Raw genomic sequence first — 21664 nt, 5'->3', positions numbered from 1 at the left:
AAAAGAAGAACCGTTAGTTCAAAAAGTTTATATCTTCAGTTACAATTACACTGGCCTACAAAATTTAATTTTTTTTGGTGCCGAGACTATGATATACTTTTCTATAAGTTTTTGATGTGCTGAACTCGAATCTGAAGTCAGAAATATCCTATCAGCTCCCGTTTTTGAAATATTACCGTTAGAAGGTTCGAAAAAATGGTTTTTTGACTTTTTTGGAGTTAACAAGATCTTCCCCACATGAACCAAAATATACTTTTCTGAAGGTTTTGGATGTGTTGAACTCGAACCTGAAGTTGGAAATATTACCGTTAGAAAATGCAAAAAAAACGTTTTTTTACCACTTTTGATGTTATGCCAAATGCCACAGATTAAGAATGTGAGTTAGTGTAGATCTAGCCAACTCAAACGAATTCGAAAACTCACTTTGTTCAACCTCCTGAAAACCAAATAAAGCCTCGAATTAAAGCTACAAAACTTTTTAATTCGATATCAGAATGCATACAACTATCAAACTGGCTACCAAAATTTGCGGTGAGCTCTCTCAGCTATTGTGTTTTTAAATCGCAATAAGGCTTCTTGTTCCATCACATTTTTGACGGCCCTTCTAACTAAATCATGTTTCAAACTTCGATTAAACTAATACAAATAATTGCCAAACTGAAACTGGACTTAGTTATAAGCTTCTTATGAACTACGAAGGTAGATGAGGTTAAAAAGGTCTCGTTAGTCCAAAATGAAGTGAATATTGAATAATTAAATTTTTAATAATTAAGATTTTGATGAAAAACTTTTGCCTGGTGACTGAATATACCATAAGAGGAACAGTTAACAAACTGTTGTACTTTGTACAGCTCAACCGGTTCAAGGTCTTTCATTCCTAAAGATACTTTAAGTTTCCGAAATTTTCTTAAGAAACCGCGCTAAACGCTCTGTGTAGTTAATATGTACCGTTTTCACGTTTATTATAAGGCGTAAAATGTGTACCACAAATAGTACCAAATTATTCTCTAATCCAATAACATAATTTTTTACACCATAACAACTCCAAAATTTATGAAATAAGTCTAGCCAACTAATTTGGATGCAGTTTAACAAGGTTACTTTTAGGTATCAAGTATCGGCTACTAGCAAAGTTAACCATTTTTAAATTCTGGCGAGTAATCAGTCTGGCACAAGATTGGTGTTAAAAGTTTGTTTCTTAAATTTTATAAATTATAGACCGTAATACAAAGGCATTTTGTAAGAGACTTTAGTAATTCACTAGCTGATTTTAGGAATAATAGAAACTGTGAAAATGAAGAATTTGGTCTTGAAAAAGTTGATTAGATTATGCCAGCTAAAATTGCATCAGACCTTCGTACGAAAGAGATTGATTAATGTGATAACTCTTTAAAAGTTTAAAAATGGTTTTTAAGTAAATATTTTTAACTGGAGTAAACAGTATTCAGATCTTGAGTGAGTCACTTAGTTCTTTCTAAGAGATCAGTAAACATCAAATAAAAGTGTTAAGAGTGATGTACAATCTTCTTACTTTTATTATACGATAAAGTCACCTTAGTTTTAGTTTTATGATATACTCGATTTTACCCCGCCTAAACAATTAAATTATCATGGAATTTTTGAAGGCTCTAAGTTCCTTCCTTTAAATTTACATTTATAAGTAATTAATAAAAAAAATAAAAACAAAAGATATCTTACATCCATTAAGTGACAAATAAGCTGCTCAGATATAATACTCATTTTTTCAGAAAAAAAAAAAAAAAACACAAACATATTTTAATTTAAACCAAAGAAAAACACCCAATCTCACCTCATCCGATTAGAGATGAAAAAGATACATATGTAAATATTTCATGTGAGAGCTTACAATTATGAATATCTTATAATAACTTACCGTGATGTGTACCTTTGTACGTGTATATCTTGTTATATTAAGAAAAGATAAAAATCTTATCTTTTCAGTGTTTTCTTTTTTGTTTGAGGCTTGAATAAAATTAACGTATGTTTAAAATGAAGTCATTCAGTACTGAATGCCGCCATTTGTGATTGTTTTGCTTTAAAGGTTTAAACAGAATGAAAAAAAAAATAGCCTTCACATTGATCGAGGAACAACAAAATAATATCTGCTCTGAAACAGAGTATTGTTATAAAAAAATAAGTAACGCCCCTTTAATTTTGTTGTTCTTTTTGTTTTTATTGAAATGCGATTAAATTTTTCTCTGATAAATAATAAAATTAGTTTAAAATAATAATTTTTTTTTTCTAATAAATTTATAAACAAAAGAAAAATGCACACGTATTTTGATAAATATTTGTTGATTGCACGTACATTATTATCTGTTAAAACCTTTCAAGTGTCATTTGAATAGATAAATGTATTAACAAATCACTTTGAATGGTTTTTTAAATATGTTTAAGAATTTTTTAACAAGTTAATAAAGAAAAATAGATTAGATTGTAACAATTTGGAATCACCATTGAAATAATACTTTAGATTTAATTGTTTAAATAAAAAATGTACTTGGATTGATGAAATCACTTGACTACACTCTGACACTTGATGGCAAATATATGGACTTTGATCTTCAATTAAGAAAATTGTTCCTTCCCATTTTTTTTTGCTTGGAACCTGATGACTTAACGCAATTTGTGAAATATTGTTTTAAATACTTCATTTTACCTGCGTTTTGTATAAATTTTAATATGTCCGGATGTAAGCGTGACTGGTTCATTCCTTCTTTCTTGTTAGAATAATGAACTGTCAATAAAATCTATGTGACCGTAAAAATTGAAATATAGTTTCGTAGAAAAAAGATTTGAGAGGTAAGCTACCCTCAATAAAATTTATACCTGATGTGAAGTTTATTTTTGTTCACAATAAAGAAAAAAAACACGTTTTGTCCGTAATATCACAGAGATTACCTCAGTTAAGGAAATAATTGTGTGACTAAGATTTTGACAAAACAAACAGGATGTCTTTCTTCCCGTCATTGTTAAATTAGGAACACATTTTGGGAAATTCCGAGGAGGAAACAATTGGTCTTAGCACCAAGGACAAAGATTTAAATAGCTGTTACTTCAAGGTTCTTTAAATTAAGAAAAAGCAGGTGCTTATTGAGAAAATAGTTAGGAATTTTTAAGGATAAAATTTTCTAATAGTTTTCTTGATAAGTTGATTTTAGTACTTTCAATCTTCTGACTATATTCCTATCAAGATCTCAGTTGTTATCATCTTCTATTACTTTTTTATAAAAATGCTTTATGAAGCATTTTGATTATTTCATTAAGAAAGTCGATTATAAAACGTCATTGGGTGTAACACTTTAAAGAGCCGCGGAATTAGACAGACAGGAATCAATTTATCAAAAGTTACATCCTGTCTTTGAAATGTTAGCACAACTTAAAATTCTAATTGAATAGAAAAAAATCAATTCCAAAGCTTCTAAAGATTTATTTATATTCCATGAAGCAAAATAAAACTAATAAGTATTCATTTCAAATAAAAAAAGTTAAATGAAATAGAACAATATCAGAATAAATGAGATAAATACGTCAGCGAAAAAAAAAAACATTACATTATTAAGTATAATAAAATTTTTTGGATACATGAATTCAAATCACGATTGTGTGTCGCCAATGTTAACTCAATGACAGACATATATTTTTTTTTAAATGATAAAATTTATAAGTACCTACATAGCTACACACTTAAAACATTTCAAGTAAGAAATGTTCTATTGATTATCTAGATAAAGAATGCTTATAAGTACATCATATTTGAAAAAATATATATCCGTTGTAAGCATTTGGAATTATAATTGATTTTTAATTTTTATTATTTGCTTTATTTTCATTGTGAATTCCATTAAATGTATACCTAACCTTTTTAGGTCTTGAGTTCTTAAAAACAAATCCTTAGATCATTTTAATACATACATTTTTTATAATTTGTTTTCACACATACAAAAAAAAACAAAATGTGTCAAAATTTTTACTTGCGTTACAGTTTTTTAAAGAAGTTAGGTAGTTCTAAAAGTTGAGAAATTTAAGTAGAATACTTATTCACTCTCTCTTGTGTATCCTTGTTCTCTTAATATGAGTTTATTTTGAATTAACATATGTAAATGGCTTAGATACGAATCTTTAAAAATACATAGTTCAAAACTTTCTCAGCGATCAAAATAGGATTTTTTACTTTAAAAAAATGTTTATACAGATCGTATAATATGTTTGCTAAGATTGTGAAAAAATTTGATGTTTTAACGAACTTTCTGTTCAGAAATAGTTTCATAACAATGGTATCTGCAGAATTAAAGGAATGTAGTACTTAGTGTCAGAGATCAATGTGGAGAATAAAGAAATTCTTAGAGGTTACTAGAAAAATAAGTGAAGCAAAAGTTTTATCTCCTAGCGAACTACTTTACCACTCCTTGACTCTTTTATTTGTATTTATTTTAAAACAATAAATAGGACTAGTGATTCAAAATCTCTCTGTCTGGTTGAATTTTCAGATTCTAATATAACTACGGTGACCATATTTCTGGAAGCGAAACCCGGGACAGATACAAAATTCGTTGGATCGTTTTGAAAATATTGATTTAAAAAAAAAATTAAATTTTTTTAAATGAGTTTTCATAATTTTTCCTTGTGTTGATATCAAGATTTTCTAAACGATTTTATGGGAGCGTTTTTGTTGAAATCATTTAAGTCGTTTACGAAATCAGAAATCAAGAAAATGGTTTTATAATAATGTCTGTTAATAACTTTTTTTTATCAAAGTTTTTTTAATCAAAATCGGGAGAGATGTTTTTTAACATTTCAATTTTATTTCAAATGATTTTGAAATTGTATGATCTTTAACACAAAATGTCCTTAACAGTTTTTCAACTTATCTGGGATCTTTACTCTTCCATATGTTGTTCTTTATTCGTTTTTACCTGGTGTAGCAACCTAACAAAGAGAAGCTGGAACTAAATAATTGACGAACATTTAAAAAAAGCTGAAGCCTAGTCTAGAAGCGAAACGAAAATGTTCATACAAAACCAGCACAACGAAATCGTAAACGAAAATTTTGCTTTTCGTTGCACAATACGCAGCTAAGGTAACGAAATTCTTACCTTTGCAAGAATATATGGAGAGTTTTCAATCGTTTGTCACTCCCATTTATTTGTCCAGGCAATTTTTCTTGCAGCAACAGTTTTTTGACTTTGGAGACATAGAAAAATTTTCTTTTTGCTTCAGCAGCGTACTAGGCTTTATCCGAAAAATTTTAATTTCCAACCACTTTTTTATTGTTTTCCGTACAAGTTATTTAAAATATTGAATACAAAAATCAGAGAATGTGCAAATACGGGACAATCAGGGGACAAATTACAAAATACGGGACACTTATACGTCCCGAGTTGCTTAAATAAAAACCCGGGACAAGCTGTAGAAATACGGGACAGTCCCGGGTAAACCGGGACGGATGGTTACCGTAAATATAACATCATTCTAAGTCTTTACTATAAAGTAGTAAATGGTTTGTTCAAGGGCTTACATTCATAAATGTTTTAATTTTGAAGACATGAAGTTTATTTAAGACAAAATATTATGCTTAAAATATGATTTTTTTTTCACCTACTGCTTTATTTTCATGTTGTAATCATATTTTGAAGATATAAAAAGTAAAATGATTTTATTAAAAAAAGAATGTTGCGCATACACCACCGTGACCGATTAAGTTTGAATTTTCATAAATAATGTACTTTATCATTCAAAATTTTACACATACGCTCCTGTGACTATGACAAGATTTTAACAACCATTCTTGATAAAAACGCATAATTATGAAATACAATTGCTAACAAAGAATTTTCAAAAAAGTGGGAGGGAATTCAAATTTTTCATAAGTTATACAGACAAATTTTTAAACATTCAATTCTAAACAATATTTAAGTATCACATATTATTGATTAAAGTTTGTTGGGCTTCAAACAAATCAATTATATTTTGGCAATGGAATTATTTCAATTTCATCGATCAATCACAAACCCGTCAAACTTTATAAAAAACTTGAAATGACAAATGATAATCAAGTTAAATTAGTTCACAATGACAAGTTGGAATATGTTATTGCAATATTTCCATAGAAACATATTTACACAATAATAAATATGCGAGTTGTTTGATGAAATCGGAAAGAATATTTCAGGGGCATATAGGTTTTCTAAAGTAATTTTTCATATCCTACTCTTTGTTATAGCATTGAAATTACCATTTAACTGAACTAATTGTATTAATAAAATAAAATTAACTGAAGAATTTATTCTTATCGATAGACCGACTCAACCTTGTCATTATATTCTCTTACAAAATATATACTATTATAAATAATTGACCTGATATTAATTTAAAAACCTTACATATTTTTTAATGCACATTCACAAAATTGATGATATTGAAATTCCCCACATCAGACAAATAAGATAAAATAAAAATAAAGTAGTTAAGTGCAAACTAATGTAAGCTTAATCGAAAAGATTTCAAATTGAACTTGTAACTGAAGTCATGTGTGTCATGTTACTTAGTTAAATCAAGCATTCATTGGCAGTTTAAATTGATTACACGAAAAATGATATTTCTTAAAGATTAATTCTTAAAGAAACTTTACAATTAATTAATAAACAATGTTTATATTTACTGTGGCTGTCATCATGAAACCTGTTCAATCAGTCAGCCATTAAAAGTTTACTTAGAAACGTCAAAACGTAACGCAAGACGATCAAATTGCTAAGTGAATTATAAACAAAGCGCTGCTGCATGCTTGTTTATAGCCTTGTGGTATGTAAACTAATTAAAATCAATCAAACAAGAGAATTTCAACAACCAGCCAAAAGCAAACCAGGTTTTCTTCATGAGGTGTCAAAAACTAATAAACAATCCTCCATCGTTTGTCGCGAAGACTAAACTATAACGACCATAATTGACGATAAAAAAAAATAAATTAAAATGCCTTTAAAGTGTATTTCATAACTATGTACATAGTCACCTCTGTTTCTGTAAACGGCAAGCCACTTAATTAAGAAATTGAAAAAAAAAATATATACGAAAACGGTTTTCCATTTTCTGCCAACTTTATATAGAAAATGATCAATTATCATGACGCCGATGCAGCCTACTCACTTCACGATCATGACAAACTTGATATACATATAAATATTTAGTACACTAATACAGTTATATTGCAATGAATTTTTTTTTCAAATAAAATTTGCATTGGAACCGAAGCGAAGTATATAATTATTTTTTTTAATTTAATTTAAAAGAAAAAATATAAAGTACACCCCGAGGTTTAACAACACCCGGTATCTTTGTTGTTTGTTTTTTTGTTTGTTTTTTGTTACTAAAAAATCGTGCCATACAAAAAATAGACAACATTAATGCCTTACCATAAATTAAGCTGAGCTTAGCACTGAATCAATTTTCATTTTTTTTTTTTGCAAAATAATGACTATCGTGTTGGCAATTTGAAACGCAAATGAATTTAAACAAATCAATCAAATAGATAAGCAAATGTGGATATAAAATGTCAGGAGATAAGAATTTGAACAAAAATTCACCAACTTGCGGTATACTTTTATTTGGTAGCTGCCGCTGACAGTTGAAATACTTTTTGTATTTGTCATTATTTTTGTGAAATTTGTTAAGCTGGTGAAATACTGCTTTGAAACAAAAAGAATTTCTCTTTGTAGATATAAAAAAAAAATCAATAAACAAAGCAAATAATTTGATGAACTTTAAGCAAACATTTCACCCATGGTGTCAATTTCAATTATAAACAGTTTTCAAAAGTTAAAAACAAACAAATAACATTTTTGTTTATATATTGTGCCATTTTGAAGAAAATTCATTAATCCGTCTTGAAAACCTAAAACAAAATAATTACAAAAGCGCCAAAGTTGACGTAATTTAAAAAAAATCAAAAAAATAATAATAATAATAAGGGCAAAATGTTTAGGATTAGAACTTGTCCAACGAAGGTAACTTAGTCACTGTGGTGTATGTGTAACATTTTTTTTTGGGTTATAATAAAAATTTACCTTTTAGAGAAATTTTTCGAAATATATGTACAGTACATGCATACAGTAACTTACTGATTAGTTCAATAAATCAGTGATTTTTTTAGACATTTCTCTTCTTGATTTGTAACCCTCCTCTTCATCGAGGTTGGGAAACCAGTCGAAAGTTTTGAAAATTTATTTGACTTAATATCTTTGCAAAGAAAAAGTGCAAGCTCAGATTAAAGGGGTATAGTGGTATGTTATTAAAGTGGTGGTCCACAAAATATGTGAACAAGGCCCAAATGAAGTTTTTCACACTCTGTAATATCTTAAAAATAGCCTTAACAAGTTAAATTTTTTATATTAATCCTCTAGTGAATCAAGGCCTTTTTCTCGTATTGCAATTTTTTTTTCTAAATGATCTCAGAAACATGCTTAAGCATAAAATTTCTCATTCATTTATTAAAAGGGGTAAGGTTCTAAAAACGGTACGTTTTTTACAATTTTTTTTTTATTTTAAGAAAGGTGGTAGCAAAAGCTTTATATATATATAAGTAAGGAACTTAAGTGTAGCTCAAAAAATTGAGTTTATGCACGTGCTTTGTTAAAAGAAAACTCAACTAAATTAAAATGCGAGTCAAAAACCTGAATTTTAATATTTTCAATTTGTACTAAATTTCAAGTAAAAATATTAAACACAACTTGAGGTTTTGTGTGTGTACTGCGTGCCATTGATCTAGTACTTATTAAACAAGGCTTGTACAGGGAAAGAGAGGGTTGGGGTCAAAATTCTGCCGGGGTCAAAATTCTTTTGTCAAAATTCTGCTTTCAAAATTCTGCTTTTCAAAATTCTGTTTTTCAAAATTCTGTTTTTCAAAATTCTGCTTTTCATAATTCTGTTTTTCAAAATTCTGCAAAAAATTAAAAAAGGGTTTGGAAAATGTTCAAAAGCGCGCGCTTTTTAACATTTTCCAAACCCTTTTTTAATTTTTTGCAAAATTCTGTAAAATCATCTTCTTGAAAAATTATCTGTTTATTTGATTACTTACCTACATAATTTGCATTCTTTGAATGTATATTAATTTTTCTTTATAAATGAATAAATTTGAAAATATTAAGAAACGTTTTGAATACTAAACATTTCCGAAAATAATTCAAAATTTTTTAATTTGTCAAATAAAGATGAATATTCAAAAATTTGAATAAGAAAAGGAATATCTTGTGTCAAACAACATCGGTTCCAATAAGTTATAGATTTTATTTGAAAGAAAGTCAGTCTATGCATTTTAAAAAATATTTGCGACACTTAAACAAAAAAATTTAGGAAAGTGCCAATGTTGAATTACATTAATGAGGTGTATTTTTCTTTATATGCTATAAAAAAAAAACAGAATTGGCAGAATTTTTTTGTTCAAGTATAATGCTGGCAGAATTTTGAAAAGCAGAATTTTAAAAAGCAGAATTTTGAAAAGCAGAATAGAAAAACAGCAGAATTTTGAAAAACAGAATTTTCTTTAAAAAAACAGAATTTTGAAAAGCAGAATTTTGAAGCCAGAATTTTGACCCGATCCCGGATAGAGATTCACTGAAGATACGCCATTTTCTAAAGTTTTTTGATGACATTTTTCTAAGTTACACTTTAATATCTGCTTAAAAACATACATAAGAAATTTGTTGATATCACCTTTCATTCAGTTCTTCTGACCAAAAAATATTTTCATGAACATTGCTTATTTTGCTAATTTTTAAAATGTTCAGATGTGTTCATTTTCTTATATTACGTGCTCAAATAATGCGGAAAGTAAATATACCAAAATCTTTTTTTTTTTTTCTTAACACAAATTGATCTGACCTACAATAACCCATAGTTATTTAAAAAGCCACTATCCGTTAGCATTTATTTTTCACTATTTCTCTATGACAAACACAAATAAGTAACAAAAATCACTGATCGTCTAGAGTTCAAGATCAATGCAATTCATTGTTTCGCAAATTCAATCAAAATTAAAAAAGAAAAATATAAGTCAACTCTCATTTTTCTATAAAAAATTAATTAAAAAACTTAATGGTCCAAAAGAAAAAAAAAAAAAATAATAATCCATCTTTGTTACTCATGCGAGCCGACCTTGATTGAATTTCCTACAATTGCTTGGCTGACAGTGCCTCTGGTTCAAGGCGGCAAACGACGACTACGTTCATGCATTTTTTCCATTGTTTTCATAATAAAATGAATATAATTTATATTGCGTACACATTTTTCTAAGATCCCACATAGTCTGACGTTCAGATGAGATCAGTATAATATTTACCATAAAACACACCATAAAATTCAAATCCCCAAAAGGATGTTTAAACTCATATAACATCTCTATAAAAAGATTCTCGCTATATTTTTCTATATTTTGTTTTTGAAAATTTATTTACATTATTTCCAGTTGAATGGTTATAAAATTTCCTATGATTGAAAAGTGGTGCTCATATAGCGAATAATTCGACACACTGAAACGAACAAACAAAAAAAAAAAAAAATATTTCAGAAAACCAATGCACTGGAAGTTAATTTAATCGTCAATTTTTTTTTTTTGTATTTTATTTGTGATACTTTAGGTAAGTAGGTACTTAGGGCAAGTTATGGATTAAAAAAAAATTAGGTACAACCGAACCTTTTCAACCCCTTTTTTTATTGTACAAAGTTGTCTCTTTTTTTTTGACTACAAAAAAACAGATAGCCCTTGTTTTCTCAGGCTAAAGGGTAACCTTCATCTATGTAACAAATACCGCAAAAAAAACTTACCCCCTTTTTCAACTTAAAGGCAATAAGCTACTTCATACGACCCATTCGTAGTCTTTTTTTTGACAACTGAAATTTAAGTCGCAAGCAACATGTTCCTCACTTTATAAATATTCTAGGGCACTATACCGATTTGGGTGGTAAAAGACTGTATTTACTCTGTGTAATGTACCGTTGTAATAAGTATCTTAAGCACCTATTTACAGCTCATAAGCAAATTTTAAACAAGACGACGACGACGGTTTTGTTCGTGAGGCATGTCCGGTATTTTTTTTTTTCTTATTGGTACTTGTTGAGGCAACAAATCTTAGTGGACATGAAAAATATTGGTAAACTCATAGAAGTGCAAAAAGACAGACAAGTGACTGGCCACAATGGCGAGGTACTACCTTATACTTACATGCAAATACATGCAAGTAGTATCAACTTATTGACAAGTAGTGTATAGTGGATTGGAAAGCATTAAAGCATAGGTAAAAATTGGAGGTATTTTTTTTTTTCGGTGCTAACAACCTAGTAACGAATATTGTTTTAAATTCCTAGTCACGTTATGTCGTAAAAGTAAAAAATACAACAAAAGAAGATACAACGAAAACGGGTTGAAAATATTTTTTTTTACGTTTCATATTATTGCACACGTAGGCTAATATACTCTATAGATAATAATTACAATTTAATTTTTTTAGCACTATAAACATTGAGGGCAGAGAATCTCAAAAACACTTACAAAAGGTTAGTGAACTTAAAAACAGAGAGAAACCAACAGACCATGGATCAGATTAGTTCATGGTGCGTTGCCAGTATAGTTAAACTGGATGAGTCACATCATATTGCCCCAGACACTATATCCACTTTGAAAGCCACCTACACTCTTGTGTTGCAGTTTTATAGCGAAATTTCATTTTCATGGAATTAAATTATAATGACAGCAGCCAGCAATTGACTTGATCATTTTATTTTTCTGTAGATTGTTTTATACAGCTACAGATTGAAATCGTAAAAAAGTTCTTGGTTAAATGTAAGAGCTCGCACTTTATAAATATTTTTTTTTTTTATAAAAAAAAAAAAATATTAAAATAGTAAAACCCTTTTGTAAACCTGAATTCCAAGTTCTTACTTAGGGTCCATTAAGATTATACTAACGATTGTATCTTTAAGACGGCTTAATGTCACACCTTAAGACGATCATAGATGAAATATACATATGTACCTAATCGATATTGGTTTCCAAGGTCCAGGCAATTGGGTCTTGAAAGGATTTGAAAGGAGAATGGGTATTTTGGACGTTGAGCGGCCATTAATGAAATTGGTATCAAATGAAAGGGCTATATCTTAGGACAAACTTTTACATTGCATGTTTCACTGTATTGCATTTAGAATGCAAGATATTGCAATATTAGTATTGTCAATGCATCGTTTAATGTGTGAATGAAAAATTGGATTACATTTTTATTTTAAATATACAATATGAAGCTCTGGCATTTTCCCTGACCCTGAAGACATTGATCTTGAAAATCCGACCAATAGACCTCATAATACAAGATTTTTAAGCCAACCGCTTTTGTTTTTGTTCGAGAGTTTTTCAAACGATTCAAACTAACAAAAAATTGAACAACAAAACTCTCAAAATAGGCTTAAAATTGTTGTTTAAAAAAGCTTATAGTTTGGGTTCTAGTGGTTGGATATTCAAGATTAAGGTCTTCAGAGTCAGGGAAAATAACAGAGTATCATAATATGCACTTTAAATACATATTAAAGATACAACATTGAGGACAATCTGCATAAAGTGTTAAATGCAAAAATGCATTTTATCCGTTTCTGAAGTACGTCACAAGAATCAAACTTCTGCAAAACATATGTAAGACTTAATAACATCATAAAATAACAAATTCATTAATGGCCGCGTAACGTCCACGTTCCATACAAATTTGCCCATTCTCCTTTATCTCAAGCTAGTTTTTCTGGAAGTAACATTTAGCAACTTATATTTTAGTAAGTGAGGGATCTATGACTATGATACCTTGACGAGTTTAGACAAGTCAGGTTTTTGTTACATTCATCAAAAAGTTTTATACGAATATAATCATAATCAGGTGAAGTTAAGTTAAGTTGGGATCAACTCCTCCATCCTCTTATAAAAAAAATCAATGAGTACATGTATAAGACATTAAACATCACAGTCTTCTAGTTTGAAAAGTAGTATGTATTGAAAAAATTGGATGATAAATTATTTAAAACCTTCTGGGTGGCTTTGACAAAAAAGATTATTAAAGCAAAGTTCGGTCTAGTGTGCATTGGCGAAGAGTGGAGGAAAAGGTTCAGTCATGAGCTTAGTTATAATCCTATAGCCTGTAAAGTGACAACGACCTCACAAAGCTGAAAACTTAGCGGCTTAAATGACGTGTGGAGCATATGGTAACGATTCACCAGATCAGCGAATTTTCGAATCCCACCCCAATGACCAAAATGCATCCTCCACCTCAAGTAAAAATATAAGGTGAAGTTAACTACATATTTGAATTACCAAAAAATCTTCTGGCTATACAAATTTGCTCGAAGAAGCGATTTTAACCTGGACTTTGATTTGCCGATCTTTACAGTTTACAAAACTGATAATTTAAGTCGAAAACTCCCTTATGATTCACGATCCCCATAAGAACTTAATGACTTTTTTTTACATTGGATTGACCGATGTTTCCGAACGCAAAGTCTTTTTACCAACAATTGAGTTTCTAAAATTAATTTGTAAATTCTCTTAGGCTGAATGCCACTGATGATTACATTTTGCCAAATTTAGACCATTTTTCTCTTTGTGCACCGATCTTAACCGGTGCTGATGAATCAAAATCAATCTCCATGGTCAAATTAAAGTGCAGCCTAAGTGCACTTGGACCTATAAAATAGAAGTTAAAAAAAATCGGTCTATCTTAAAATCTTGGTAAAATTCGAATTTCCAAAAAATTAATGACCTTTTAAAAGCTGAATTTAAGAAAATATAGGTTCTATGGAGACCGCATTAAGTTCAAATTGTAGACATTTTTGCTTTGCAGGGCATTATGCTTAGGTTTACATTCGAAATAGAACCGCTAATTGAGTAAATTTTTTCTTTTCCTTGAAATTTAAAAAAATCTGACAAAAGAATATAAAACGCCATAACCTTGTTAATATTTTTGTCTGAATGAGGTTTGAATTAGGTAAGAACACTTAATTTTTAATCCCTAACCTTCTATCAATAAGTAGCTTTGATTAAAAACAACTGCTGTTCAGAAGTAGTAGTTGATGTTTAGAAGTAGTTTTATGCGAACATTTAACAACAACTTAAGTTATCAAATAAGCCCTTTAAATATAAAGCTATAAAGAAAATAGTCGTTGTAATTTTATTTATTAGAACCGATAAAGATAGGTATTACTTGTATTTAGGTTGTCAGATCTTTAAACAAAATAACAGCACGATTTTGGAAAAAAAAAATGAAACTCAATAATTTCAAACCCTATCAACTTTCCAATAACTCTTATAGGTACCTTTTTTTTTTGCTGAATTCTTTAACGATCACATAAATTCTAAAAAAGCCAAATGAATGATTTCATTTTACCCATAAATAGGTGATTTAATTGCCTTATCGGATCAGTTTTTTTTTTGTATGTGTGTGTAGTGTATATTATTTTCCAAGAAATACCGTCTTACACATGCCTCATTTTCGTTAATAGAAAAAAAACCTTTTATACAACCTACCTGTGTAAAAAATACTATCAAAGAACGTTAATTTCTTATCTTGTCAACAACAACGTATAAAAGGAAATGCGGTCATGATACCTCTAAGGTGTTCACTGTTCACATTTTAAATGTTGTTGTTTTAGTTTTCCCTTTTTTTTTTATTGTATTTGTACTTTTATTGAGATATCACTATTTTTTTTTTAATGTACAGTATACAAATGTTTAGTCAGACAATTTTTGTTGTTTTTATTTCTTTCTTTTTTATATTTGCGGCGCAATAACTGTACAAAAATGGAAAAATGCATATCAATTTGTTTTCATTCATTGGAATTCTTTAGATCTCAACTTCTCTCTCTATTCGAACATACAAAATGAATGACAGAATAGATAAATAATTCATTTCAATTTGTGATGATCAATTGAAAGTTTAATTTTGTTTGTACAGGGTGATTCAGATTTTTGTTTGTTTGAATTTTAATTCTTAAGAAAATTAGCACTTTGATTTGAATGATTTCAATTTTTTAACATAATTTTCAAATACAAAATTTAGAATTTTAAAAACTTAATTGAACTTTATGGGGGGAAATCCCTCTGGAAATTTTTATTTTTGCATTAATTTTTGTTTGCCTTATAAATTCATTTATCAACCGAAGAAACTATTTTCAGTGGTCTCAGGCTTAAATGAAGCCTCAAATGCCCCAAGATAGTCCCGAAACCCATGCCCATTGAACCTACCTCAGTACGAAAACGAAAACTTTAAACGCTTTTTCCTCAAAACGCGCTTATTTCCGCGCCGTGCAACGTAACTCAAAAACTAATGAAGCTATCGACTTGAAATAAATTGCAAATTACTCTTTAATTTATTGGCCATTGCATGAACCTAAAAGTTCAACAAAATTTCTACAATAAATATTTTTTTTTAACAATTTGTTTATAAAAAAACATTGTGTTTTTTCGTTTTTTTGGTCTCTAATTTTTATTTTACACTTTTTTTTACTAAATTTAGGTTCATGCAATGCGTATTAATATATTTTATTGGAAAAAAATTTCTTTTTTGATTATAAATAATTTTCTGGACCTGGACATTGCACGGCGCAAACTCGAGGCGTCAACTTTAAAGAGCTGTAGAGCCACCATTTTGTTTTTTTTTTTTTACTTCAAAAAAATTGTATCAATACTTTATAATATCAATAATATCACATACTTTCCCAAATTTCAATAAATGCTTTCAGTTTTCCAAAAAAAATTATTGAAAAAGCTGTCATCCAGAGGGATTTCCCCCCTTAAGATTTTAAAACAGCTTAAATTAGATTTTTCTTTCACAAATAGCTTAGTTTTTTTTTTATATTACTGACAAAAAAAAAAAAACTAATGAATCTTTCGAAAAACAATGGAAGAAAGTAATGCTTTATTGCTTTGTTCGAATCACAAGTCACCCTGTAAATCACTAAATTTAAAAACATCTGGAACGTATCGTATAAAATTGTTTCCGATTGTTTAACAAGTTTCCGGTTGGAATACAAATTTGTTTTGCAAGACATTTTGTATTTTTGATTTTTGTTTTTAATTTATTTTGTTTATTTTTTTTTTGCAAAGTCGTCATGTGATGGATAAAATACACACAACCACACTTATTTTTTTGTTTATGGTTTTACAAATTGACAAAAACAAACAAAAAAAAAGACAAACAATATCTTTTGGTCAATTCAATATGGCTTCCGGGTGAAAGACCATAATGAAGGTGTTTTTGATTTAAATCAATAATTGCATTAAAAGAGAGGAAAACTGTATTGTGCGGTAAGTTGCGTAGGTGTAGATGGTTTTTTGTTTCCGCACGGTCAAAATAAGATTGAATTATTTTATATGACTTGAGGATACAGGCATAATTTTAAAACTAAGAAAAATTGAAATTGTTTTACAAAGGCGTTACTTGGAATACAAAAGTGGTTTTCAGTATTTGATTCAATATAAATTCCATGGCATGTTGACAGTGTAGGCGTTTTGTAATTTATAAATGATGAATTATTATGCATGTAAATTGTACGGTTTTTGTATTTATTAATTCTAGACTTCGTTAAAACATTTACATACTTTAGAATATTCATATTTATCCATATTTTCTTTGTAAAAATAAAATTTCTGGGTTAATTTTTTTTAGTGCAAAGTTAACTTTGTAATAACTAGGCCCAATTCTTTTTTAAATATAAGAAGTTGTTGTACTACCTGTTCGAGTTCTTTAATTCTAGCAATAATAAGTACGTATTTAATTTTTTTAAATTTTAGTCAAAAAGGCCAGTCAACTAAGACAAAAAATTGGTCTTAGGTCGCATAAATTGGTCTGAACCGTTTTTTTGTGTGTTGTTAGGATATGTATAATACAAGTATATATAAATAACATTTTTCCATAATAATAAGCTTGCATTTTTTACTTTGTGGAAAAAAATTCAAATTTTTAATTCGATTTATTTTGTTTAGTTTTTGACCCACGGAGTTGTGGTAAGTCTCAAACTATACCAAATATAATCTTCTTGAGCTGGTTTCTAGAAACTATATCCATAATACAAACCCCCTTAGAATTTATAAGCTAAAAACTGAAAAATGTCAGAAAATTTAGCGTTTTTTTACGTATTATATACTTTTGATTCCACGAAGTTACTCGCCGTCGTGTCTCGGAAAAAAGTGAAATTGCGTTTCCCTCATAATTTTTGTTGCTGGATCATGTAAAATAAAAACTCATTCGTAAAATAATAGTTTTTCTCGGGTAACACTGAGAGCGTTTTTTCTTTAAACAAAACGTTATAGAAAACAAAAATTATACAAAAATTGAGAAATACTTTTTAGCTTTGCTTCGTAAATTGTAATATAAATATAAATACTGTAAAAAAATTCAAAAGGATCGGTGAAGTTCTTTTGAAGTTTTGAGAGACACCAAATTTGAAAATATGAGTTGATAGGAAAACTCTAATACTCAAAAATTAATTATTTTGACAAAATATTCCTGAGACATTATGCCTTTAGTAAACAAAATAAATAAATGCATTTTTTTGAAATGCAAATACTTTTTTCGTTTAAATGTACCTCAGAAAATTGAGCATATTTCGCAACATAAAATGTTTAAAAACTGTTTGCAGCAAAAAATTGGCTATGAAGATGAAATTTTCTTTAAAAAGGCCACTGACAAAAGTTAAAAATAAAACATCCACACAAATAAATACAGCAATACAAATGATGGAAAAGATAGGCTATATTCTAGTTACTGTTGACCTTTTTCTATATATTCTCCGTAAAAAAATAAGAAGTCAAAAAGTGTTTTTAAGTAGTGTTTTTTTTTTTTTGCTTGACTTACAGAATTGATATTTCGATAACTGTCAGAAAAAAATTGTACTTGACAATTGTTTTTTTTGAATAAATAAAGTCCCCCTGATTTTTTTTAAGGGTGTTTCTAAGAATTTCAATGAACTTTGGTATGTATATGGGTATTTTTGCCTTTATTGTATTAATTTTTTTGTTAAAAGCTATCTAGTTATTATTTAAAAAACATTTTCATGTGAAGATGTACTCTGAACTCTTTTTTTTCCTGAAGAATATTGCTTAAAATATTTAAATTAATATGAAAATAATATCAACGACAAAATAAATATTAAATAAACTATAATACTGAAACAACATTAAATGATGAATTCAGCAAAAAAAAAAACAAAAAAAGTACAACAAATATAATTAACTTATTTTATTTTTGAAGCTTTAATTTTTGTTTTTGTCTAAATACATATATACAAAAAAAAAAAAAGAAATTCAACACTTTTAACTCGCACTGTTTATTGGCTTTGCTTTTGTGTTTTTTTTTCAAAAAGGCTTATGTCAGTGTTTAAATAAATTTCATTCATATCGAATTCTTCATGAAATAATTTGTTTGCATAGCTACTTACTTATACAAAATACAAAAATTATTTCATCAGCAAATTTTAATTTGAATTGAAAATTTTATTAAGATTTACTCGTCGTCATTAAAATATGAACTTATAATATTTATAAAGTTCATAGTAATTATTTTTCTTTAAACCTCCTATTAAAATAAAGCAAAAACCTTATAGAAAATCAAAACAAGTTTTTGGTCATAATCCTATATAGACATCTGCGTGCTGATTATATGTACATATATCCATGTGGTTCATGAGTACGTTGGTACCTCTACCTAATTGAATTGAATCTTTCATCTTTTCAAGCCACACATCTTGTATAAGATGCTGGATATATCTTTCTACCTAAGTCTATAGTTACCTACCTTTATAGAGGTTTTTAACAATTTCTATACCAAAAAAAAAATGTGCATTCAAAATGCAGTCTTCTCTTCTCTTGTGTTAACAATAAAGATTTCTTTATGTTACAAACTGCTGCCACAACGGCGCTGCTAATTCAAAGTTCATAGCCTGGAAATCCAAAAACTGGATTTAAGTGCGCAATACACTTAAATCAACTCTTCCATTACAAAAAAAAAACAACAACAATTCAGGTAGATTTAAAATTAAAATAAAAAAAAAATCTGCCACAAGTAACATGTGGTGGATATACGCATAGAAAATTATGAACTGAAAAACTCAGCACAATTTTTAGGACAAATAAAAAACCCAAAACGTCATAATAATAAGTATGAAAAACCTTTTAAACCTGCCTGCCTGCCTCTGCTCACCTATCGATTGATCGATCTTGCGCATTTTACTTGCCTGCGCCGAGAAAACCCATTCGCCTTCTTTTCTCTATCTCTTTCTATCTTATACAAAATTTGTATATTCACCACTCTTCATCGATATAGGTGATCGCGTCAGAAAAAAAGTTATTCGAATTTTTGTGGTGAATTTCAATTTTTGTGTAGAAGGTAAAATGTCAAAGAGGTGAATAACTTTTTGTCAAATACAAAAGTCGATCATACACACATAGAAAACGACTAAAAATTTCCGCACTCTTGCTGCTGATTCAACAATATAAAATAAGTATCTACACATGTATGCGTAGGTAGGCGACGACGAGAAGATTAAAAAAAAGTATCTATAAGTTGGTTACCAGTCTCCATTCTTATTACCAGGTAACATGAAACCTTTTTTGTCGCTCTCTCTTTCTCCCTCTTTCATTCTGGCATTCGTGTTTTCGATCACATTTTTTTTGCGATCGAGGTAAATTAATTAAATTTTTTTATAAAATTTAACATAAAAAAAAAATTTATCTAGATACTTACAAATGGGCTGTATTTATGTAGTTTTTGAAATATTAATCCTTGAAAAAGAAGGTCGTGAATGGTATTTTTTGTGTATATCCGTATGAATCCTCTGGAAACACAAAAAAATATGTAAAAAAAAAAGAAAAAAATAACGCACTTAATATCTTTGAACACAGAAAAACTCTTTTTAAGACAGTCTTTGAACAACTATCTTTTTCTTAAGAAAAAAATACAAATATTTAATTTTATCTTTTTTTTATTTTTCTTTTAAATCGTTATCACGGTTCTTCCCCAAACAAAAAAACAAAGATAAAATTTTATATTTTTATTAATCATTCACCTGGAACAAGTAACGAACGTAATTTCTAAAAAAAAAGATTATAAAAACGACAGACAAAAAAAAAGAAGAGCAAATAGCGAACAGAAAATTAAAAAAAAAAAAAATATGTCCAATGTTAGTAACGGAACGCGAGGAATATAATAATAACTGCACACGACTGTAACACCTGTTGACGTTGAACTCGAACTGATGGCTATGGACGAATCTTGAAAGCAAATAAGGTGGTTCTCGTTGCTGTTTCGTACGACAACGATGACGGCGACAACGATTCACTGGAAGTTTGGAAGCACCTCTGGAGTTGTATTGGTGATGGATGGTATGGAAGTTTCGCTCGATATTCTTCAACAGTATTGTATCTTTTTTTTGTTTTTTTGTGAATGCAGATAAGAGTTATATTATTTTGGTTGTATTGGTATCTCTTCTCTCTGGCTTATAGTTGAAAATCCACCCACTCAATGATATCGATATAGAGGAGTACAAAAAAGTAGATAGAAAATGCAAACAGAAGCGAGAGTGTGATCATTTGTGAGATGAAAACTCACCTCAGCGGAAATTCTTCATATTGTTGGTTTGTGTATAGAATAAGTTAAGATCCACAGGTGGTTTGTTGAGTTTCCGGTGAAATATTACACACTTCCGTTTTGGAATAAGTGTTCGTGTACTATTGTTTGGTATATTAATTGTTGCATACTTCTGGGATATTAAACAGCAAAGGGTGCCTTGTCATTTTTTTTTCGTACGTACATAATATTTATTGCTTGGATGTTTAACTGCTAATGGCGTTCATCTCGAAAAAAAGTAACATCCAAACTTAAATGCTTTAAACGTTTGAAAGTTTAATATATTACTCTCACATTTTTGTGCTTTGCGAGTTAAAAAAATTCCAAAAAGTATTTAAATTTTTTAACTTTCAAGACGTCTACAAATTTCACTGATCAAATTTACCCGGGTAAAATGACACACTGTCCAAATATACGTGATTTTAAATGAAAAATCGAGTCAAAGGGCTCCTTTTCCATTTTCTTGGAACAAGTGGTGCTTAATTCCCCTAAAATTTCTGTGAGTCATTCAAAACCCTGTTCCTGTTAGTTTCTCATCTCCTTACTGTAGTTTTTGGAACTTCGAATAATTTAGATGCTTTTTTCCAGATTTTAGACGGAATCAAGGACTTTCCTTACTCCAGGGCTTCCTCTCTGTACATCGTTTATGTTTAGCAACCATTTTCACTATAAAAAAATGAAAATGTGAAAACCGGTATAAAATGCCATGTGAAAGTAAGTATACCATTTTACCCGAGTACTAAAATAGGCCATTTTGCCCATTTTGGGTTTTTTGAATTTAAGTTTTATACATTAAATTATTAAGAAATACTTCATACATACGTATATTAACTTCTTTTTCCAAAATACAATGTTTTTTATACTTTTTTTTGCAAAAAAAAATTCATAAAATTATAACGAGTGTACTTTTTGAGGTGGTTAGAGACAGTTTGACCTGTCAAATTTTTTAATAATGGTTTGAAGTTGCTAAAACTTCGTATATGTCGGTTTTGCCAGATTAA

At 28.8% G+C, this 21664-nt stretch overlaps 1 protein-coding gene across 1 annotated transcript in view; it reads right to left on the bottom strand.

The window, feature by feature from the left end:
* The window catches only part of LOC129913033 (reticulocyte-binding protein homolog 2a), a 44158-nt gene extending 23852 nt beyond the window's left edge, over positions 1-20306 (bottom strand). Inside the window, exons 1-2 of the mRNA XM_055991380.1 lie at positions 20104-20306; positions 19782-19872 (exon numbers count right to left, since the gene is read on the bottom strand). The gene's annotated coding sequence lies outside the window, so the exon portion shown is untranslated. The remainder of the gene's footprint in view (positions 1-19781; positions 19873-20103) is intronic.
* Positions 20307-21664: the final 1358 nt, after the last annotated feature.

Source organism: Episyrphus balteatus, chromosome 1 (assembly GCF_945859705.1).
Source record: "Episyrphus balteatus chromosome 1, idEpiBalt1.1, whole genome shotgun sequence".
Taxonomy (NCBI): Eukaryota; Metazoa; Arthropoda; class Insecta; order Diptera; family Syrphidae; genus Episyrphus; species Episyrphus balteatus.
This window is presented reverse-complemented; position numbering and strand designations above follow the sequence as displayed.